This window comes from Coffea arabica, chromosome 10c (assembly GCF_036785885.1).
Source record: "Coffea arabica cultivar ET-39 chromosome 10c, Coffea Arabica ET-39 HiFi, whole genome shotgun sequence".
NCBI classification, from domain to species: domain Eukaryota; kingdom Viridiplantae; phylum Streptophyta; class Magnoliopsida; order Gentianales; family Rubiaceae; genus Coffea; species Coffea arabica.
In genome coordinates, this window is record NC_092329.1 from 49,445,104 (window position 1) to 49,453,483 (window position 8,380).

Consider the following 8,380-nt stretch of genomic DNA (forward strand, 5'->3'; position numbering starts at 1 on the left):
ACCGCTGGGAAGATGCACAGGCTCTTTGATGCTGATTTCTCCATCTCTCCCTGATATCTCTTGCTCTCTTGGAGACCTGAACAGCTTTCTCTATTTGTACTAATAGACCTCGTCAGCTTTGTTATCTTCCCAGTTCTCAAGATTCTTTTTTTTTTTTTGTCGTTTCTTTCTTTAAAAAACAAAAAAAAAAGCAATAAAGTGTTTCATGAAACAATTATATTTCAGCCATGCCATGTTACGTGGGACACTTTCTTCTGCCGACGATCGTGATCGCCACCCCAACATTTACTTCTTACTTCTGTTCGGAATGATACTCTCCGTGACTGATAAAGAGAGTGGTAAGGAGGGAAAGCATTAAAGGGGATGAAGAAGAATGTACAACTTCTACTGCTACAGCAACCTAGTTGATTGCAGAATCCATGGCACAAAAATATATATATATATATATATATATATATATATATATATATATATATATATATATATATATGTGATAAAATATAACTAAAAGAATTACAATCATAATGTAGACAAGAAAATAAATATAGAGATTGAAAGCTCGTACAGATGTGCCCAAGCCTCAACTAAGAGGGCTCAAACGGGTTTTTGAGCAACTACACTGTCCTCTCGTTTGGTACATACATCGGAATGTCTCGAATGAAAAGGTCGTTCCACCTAGAATGCCTTTCCAGTCAAAATGATATGGAAAAAAAAATTTTCATTCCAATATTTGTATTGCATTTCAAAATAGAATGTCTTTCCCATTTCCAGTACAATCAATTTTTACATGTCAGAATGGAATAAAAATGTGTATAAAATAGACTTAATTACCTTGAAATTTATTATTTAGCATTACATATTTTTACATTTTTTATTTATTTGTGCTGTGCTTTTTGTTACCTCATACGAGAAACTTTGACTTTTTTTTTTTGGTACATTATGAATAACTTATGTACTTATTGAAAAAATTCCATTTTAATATTTATTATTTTGGAAATATCAATATTTTTTTATTTTTTTATTTTATATAATATTATAATTACTAGCTTACACAAAAAAAAAAAAAAAATCACATGAAGCTAAACATTCATATTCTCTCTTTATTATTTTTTTCATTGTCTATGCCAAGTGCAAAAAAAAAAACCTTATACATTTGCACAGAAGTTTAAATGAACAACATCTTAAAATTAGCAAAGAGAAAATATCTTAAAAATAACTAGAATAGTTTGTTAAAAAAATTATGGTCAATTATCAGTTATACTAACAAAAAGCCTACTAATTGGTAAAAGAACGAAGATACGTATGAGGATAAATTTGACCCCAGTAATTTTGTACATTCCAAAATAAAATAAAGGTGGAAAAAACTTTCCTTAGAATATTGTGAGGGATGAGTTTCCGAGAAAAAGTTGGAATGACTTTTTAACTTTTTCAAGAGGAAAGGCCTTTTCAACTCAGAAGGTCTATACCAAACATTAAAATTGAATGGACAAGTTGAAAAAAACCTTTCCATTCTAGGCGATTCCTGTGCACCAAATGAGGGATAATTGAAAATGAATAGAAGAAGAAAAGAAAATGAATTAAGGTGATACAAAAACTTAAAAATAAATAATTTTGAATGACAATTAAATACATAAAATGTAAGAGATTTGTCGAACCATTTTGGCAAGCAATATCTTGAAATTTTCAGTAATTAAAATAAGTTCCCATGCATCAGAACTCGATTGAAGGTACTTTATTGAAAAGTGAGCTATGAACTATGACAAAAATATGCAATTAGTATCTTGCTTGTTTGATTTATGGCCATGCTTTCCCATCTTGGTCGTCGGCTACAGTAATGCCGATCGTGGAATTGTCCCCATCCTAGCTAGCGCTACCATTAACACTTTGAATACTAGTTGGGCTGAGGAGAGCTGTCGACTGTCGTAGTCAGCAACAGCCAAGCCACCGCTGGGAAGATGCACAGGCTCTTGCTCTTGGATGATGATCTCTCCATCTCTCCCTTGCTTTTGAAGACTTGAGTAGCTTTCTCCTTTTGTATCCACTTTACATAATGCATGATAATGAGTTGACAGCTTTAGGTCTTCCTTACGGACTTGGCTCCTTTCCAATGAATTCTCTTTACATTTTCCGCAATACATATATTTAGATGCATCGCACGTATCTTCATTTATTACCAAGAGTAGAATTAGTTAAACTTAAAATAATCATATCATTTCCTAGCAAATGAAGACACATCATGCATCCAAATGTATATTGCACGAAATGGAGAAAGAATCCATTGGAGAAGAGCCAAACCATTCAGTTTTTCCAAACCTTTGATTGGTACTTCACCATGTTAGGTGGCCCTCAGCTATCTTATCTCTCTAGTTTCTTAAAATGCTTTATTCATTTTTTTCATTTCTTTCTTTAAAAAACTAAAAGAAAGTTGTTTCATGATGTAAAGGAACTAAATCAAAGTTTCAAAAGTTAGGGAAAACACTTCAAACACATTTCTATTACAGATAAAAAAAAAAAAAACTAGATTCATTTGATAAGGACCCCCATATAAGAAAATGATGGATCAGCCATGGCATGTTACGTGGGACATTTTCTTCTACGGACGCTCGTGGTCAGGACCCAACAATTACTTCTTATTTCTATTCGGACTGATAAAGAGTTGAAAAGACTCTTCTTATTTCCAGCGCAACTAACAAACTTGGGAATAAGGAATGCCAAAATCAGTTCATCACATAGTTGAATGTTTCTTGATGCATGGGAGAATTTAATACTTGGCCAAGCCATTACACCGGATATAGATTAACCAGAGCCAATATTGAATCTCTTGGTTGATCTGATTCTTTTGTTCTCACTTCTGTTCTAGCTTCAGTTTAGTTCGAGTTTTCATCTTTTGCACTAACTTTCATGGAAATATATCTCCATGTTCTTCAATATCTCTTTTAGTTGATCGAACCTCGATCTTTCATTTTAGCCATTTTCATTTTTGCTTTGTCAATTACAGAGACTATGTCCTGCAAGCCTCCCACTGCAGTCGCCAAATTTGTTTGTGCTAAGAAAATAAATATGGAGATGAAAAGTTCGTACAGATGTGCCCAAGCCTCACCTAAGAGGACTAGAATTGCTTTTCGACCAGCTAAAGTGACAATGAAGGGAAGAAGAAAAGAAAATGAATTAAGGTGACAGACACAGTTAAAAAGAAATAATAAAGCTGACTTGTCGAACCAATTTGGTAAGCAATCGCTTGAAACTTTCAATAATTGAAATAAGATCCTATACATATAGAATTGATTCCAATGATCAAGTAGAAATAACAAGACTCAAAAACAAAAAAAAAAAAAAAGATCAAAACTCGACTGAAGGTACTTTAATTAACTCGACTGAAGGCTACTGCAGTTATAACCCTATCCTCGGTTAGCAAAGAAGCACTATCGCGCCCCATTTTTTAAAATAAAAAAGAAATGGTGTTTTAAAAAATAATTTTTGATTTTTATAAAATAAATGAAGAAAAAGGCCTAAAATGGGACATATAAAGTGTGACGGTTTGGACCCAAAATTTAGTCTAAAAAGGGCTTTTTAAGAAAAATAGGAGTCGTCACTTGGTATTAAGTTTAAGTGTACCAAATTATCCAAAATATATTTTTAAATGAAAACAAATAAAACCCTTTTAGACGACTCCAAATCTTTAAAAATAAGATTAAAAAAATTTGGAAGTCACGGTTGAAGTAAGGGAATGCAGAGATTTGATATGGTCAAACCTTAGGCACCCTTTCAATCTAACCAAGGTTAGTTGCGAGATTTAGTTAAAAATTTTCCTAGTCTAACCTATAAAACTTATCACATTTGGATATTTTTATATGGATGCAAATCTAGACCTAAAAGATATCGGGAGGGTCGAAATGTCTCTTCAAAATTTAATTAGTGCAAGTCACATTAATTGTGAAATTCAAAAATGATTCTTTGAAAAAGTCACGAATATGCAAAAGATGAGATTTGAAAAAAAAATATATATATATATATAATATATAGATAAATATACATGACCTAAAAGAGAGCAATACAACATAACGGGTACGGAAAACTAAAATTCGTGACATAATTTTCCTTCTCATAGAGGGGGAAGAGCGTGCTACGGTTAAAAAATCATACTCGTTCATTTCCCATATTTGAAAGGTGATTCTTCTAACTTACGCAAACAAATGGACTAACCTATTTTTAATTTCCTAAAATAAGATGCAATTATAAATGATATGATCTAAACATCTAGAGAGTAAGAGAATAATAGTAGAAAAAATATCATACAAATTAAAATAACTTAGAAATAGGAAAAATGCATGAAATGCAATAAGTGTCACATAAGGTATGAACCTAATGCAAAATCGGTCTAAAGGATCTAACATTGAACTAACCTATTTCTACAAGTTCTCACTAGCATTGGACTAGTGAGAAATCGAGAAGAAAGGCCACGACTAACATTGGACTAGTGTGGTGACGTTATACATTTATTATAAATAAATGAAGCATGTAAAGTATAATTAAAGCAAATAAATACATAAAGCACTTGGAACACATAATACATAGGTATAATATCTAGATGCAAAACCCTAGAAAAAGCAAATAAATACATAAATGCACAAGCACACAAGCATGTAAGTGAATAAAAACTAACTATTATATTAAGAGCCATAACTACAATCTAGAAAGGAAATTTTTGGAAATAATAAACCTATCTATTACATTTATCTAATTAATTATATTTTGGCAAAAATAAAATCTATCTATTACATGGCCTAACTAAATACAATTCTTGGGCACCTGTCTATTACAACTTGGCATTTAAATGCCTCCTAAATAATTATCAAAAATTAAATAAAACTAATTAAAACTTAAAGTGAATAAAATGAGTAAATAAAGGATAAAGCACTCAAGACATGCAATCACACATAAAACACATAGGAGCACATAAAAGAACTAAAGTAGTGGCCAAATAAAGCAAAGTTTGTCCTATTTATACTCCAAAATCAACAAAATAGTCAAGGCACCAATTTAATTAACAATTCAAAAGAAAATGTAATTATTCCAAAAAAATATGAATAAATATAAAATCCCTAAAATTCACCAATTAAATACATCTAAATGAAGCATGATTAACAATTAAAGAAGATAAACAAATTATACTTAAGGAATCAAAACTATTAGGGATCCAATTATAAAAATTGAAAAGCTATTGGGATTAAATTATTATTATTTAAAAAATTAGGGGTCAAAATTGAATAAAAGATAAAGATTAGGGATCAAATTGACATTAAAGTAAGGACCTAATTGAAATAAATCCAAAGTTTTTGATAGCCATAGTGAAATTACTTAAAAGATCAGGGACTTAATTGCACATATGTTCTCTGATTTCCCAAGGCAGAAGGCCTTTGGGCTATCTTATTGCTTTTTCTGGGCCGTAACCTCCTTGGCTCAAAGGAAAACCCGAAAAGAAAAGATGGACTAATCCATTTATTTGACTAAAACAAGTGGAGCCAAAAACGTTGGGTTTTGGCTCCAGAACCCCAGTGCAAACCCAAACAAAAAATAAGTCTCGGCCTAATTTTTTTATTCTATAACACATTTCATTAAACATTTATGGCCCAAATCGGATCAAATCTAACAAAACAAAACAAGAAAAATCGGAGGAAAAATAGAAAAAAGAGAAATTAAGAACATTCCGACGGTTTGAATTTTCTGGCGAGTCGACCTACTGAAATCTGAAAAAATTCTGGCCAAAGTGGCCGGAATCCTGCTGGAACCCCATTTTTCAAGTTTAAGCACGGATCTTTACATATACACGAAGCTCATGTCATTTTGGACCAAAATCAATATCCAACAAGGCCTAAAAACCGTGTGATTCTAGAAGAAATGTGGATCTAAGTTCTTGAACATGAACTTTAATAAACCCCATCAAATCTTTTGCATTAATGTCGAATAGGGTAAGGAAAGGTCATAGAAATACCTGGGGATGATTTTTGGACAAGATTGAAGTCGGTAAAGTGCGAAGGAATACGATTTGTTAAATCTCCAAGAAATTTGCAGCAGCACCAGTGGAGTTGAGGCAGCGAGTTTGTGGCCAAACACGATGGACTTCCGGTCATTCTTTCCACGAGGTTTCTAAACAAAAGTTACTCTCCTGATTCCGAAGATTGCGCGAAGTCGATATCTCCTCAAAGGGAGCTGTTTTGAAAGTGGAAATTGGGTCACAACAGGGCTAAAAAGTCAGCCTGCTCTGCAAAAAAATTCCAGCAACTTTTCTCTCTTTTTTCTCTTTTTCTCTCTTTCTTTCTTTCTGCCGCCCTCTCTTACTGTTTTCTCCACCCTACAGCTACGTTCTCAACTATTTAAATGGAACAAAAGCTTGGGGAAAAATGCGAATTTGATGCCTCCAAATTTCCAACTGCATTTTCGTGCTTGTTGCTTTGGTTCTGCTAGAAGGAGGAGGATATAACGCGCTAGGATTTTTTTTTTTTAGGAAAACTGCATTTTTTAATTATTCATTTTTATCATACTTTTGCTTTCTTTCTTTTCTTTTCCCTTTTGATTTTCCTACAAAAACAATTAAATAAAAATCAAACAAGGTAAAAAAATGACTTTTCTTAGGAAAAATGAAAATAAAATAAAACAAAATGAAATAAAGAAGATAATAAAATATTGGGGTCTATAAGCACAATGGACTCGAAACATGTTTCATGAAATTCTTTTATGGTCAAAATCAGTTTTCTATACATTGTGCTAATGCTGCAACACTTGCTAAAGTTTAAGCCAAGCGTATATGACAGGCCAGACATATTGCACTGAGACATATTTATGCGAAGAACTTGAATAGAGTCAAACTTTGTAAAGTCTAGTCAAAATTTGAGTGATCATTCAACGAAAGGATTATCAAGAGATTTAGTGTACAAAATATCAAGAGGGATGGAATTGAAAACCCGTAAACATTAATCACTCATAAAGGAAACTCAATTTAACGTTAGATACAATGTCTAATCTTGAATTCAATGAGTCAAAATGAATCATTCTGGTGATTGTAGCATTATGCTAAATTCAAGAGAGTGCAAAATACAGCCACTAGAATAAGGGATGGTCGAATATGTAACTCTCAACGTACGGATTTTAAAAAAGTGCTTGAACAGGCAGGGCCACTATGTGAATGTGAAACTTGGGCAATTCACAAAACTTTAAGGGTTCAAATCTTGTCTATCTTTTCTTACGGACTTGATATATAGAACTTTTCACTAATGCAGTAGAGTCAATAAATTAATATCTATGTGGGCGGCGTTAATGTTTTGTCTCCCAGAAACATTTAGTTACCACCTTTTTTAGAACCCCAAAAAAGAAAAAAAGACAATGGAATTGCTTTTTCTTTTTTTTTTGTGCATATATAAAATTCACAAGAAGCCTTTTCTCAAGTTTGGGAACTGCACACAAATAGAGCTAGCTTTAAGTTTCTTTAAACGAAGTCGATTTGTAATCCATATTTTTAGCTTTATTTGTTGAAACCACTTATGAAAAGTTGCAACAGGATTGGGACGCAGACGAGAAGTTGTACAAATACAGGGAACAAATCAAAAGGGTGATAAAATATCAGCACATAGACGATAGGGAGTTTATGTTGATAGATACTTGATGGTGATCACGGGGGACTCTGCCTGTTACAAAAATTTCCGAAGCTGCATGGCCTGGTTTTAAGATTACCCCCGCCACTCTCAAGGCATCTCCTGTAGAATGGACCACTGCAAATTGGCTTTCGTCCCCGTTCTATGGGGTAAGTAATACTCCTCCCTCCAGAAGCAAGAACATTGCCAAACTGAGAATCCATAAGGAATTCTTGATCGTCGGCTACAACAGTACTGCCGACCGTGGAATCGCCCCAATCCCAGCTAACGCTGGCATTGACACTTTGAATACTAGTTGCGCTGAGGAGAAGTGTCGTGGTAAGCTGCAGCCATGCCACCACTGGGAAGATGCAGAGGCTCTTTGATGCTGATTTCTCCATCTCTCCCTGCTGTCTCTTGCTCTCTTGGAGACCTGAATAGCTTTCTCCTTTTGTACCTACTTTACATAATGCAAGATAATGAACATATATGGTTGTAGTTGGCACTGAGTTGACGACTTTAGGTCTTCCTTTCCAGTACAAACCTTTAACTAGTGCACGGCCATGTTAGGTGACCCTCAGCAATGTTTTTTTTTTTTTTTCTTTGAAAAAAAAAGTGTTTCGTGAAACAATTAATTTTTTTGACTGGCAATAGGTGTGTAAACTAATCAAACTACTTGACTCAAGCTTGCTAGTAGTTCAGCCAAAGGCTCAACACAAATTCGGCGTTACTTGAATTCGAGTCGAGTTCGA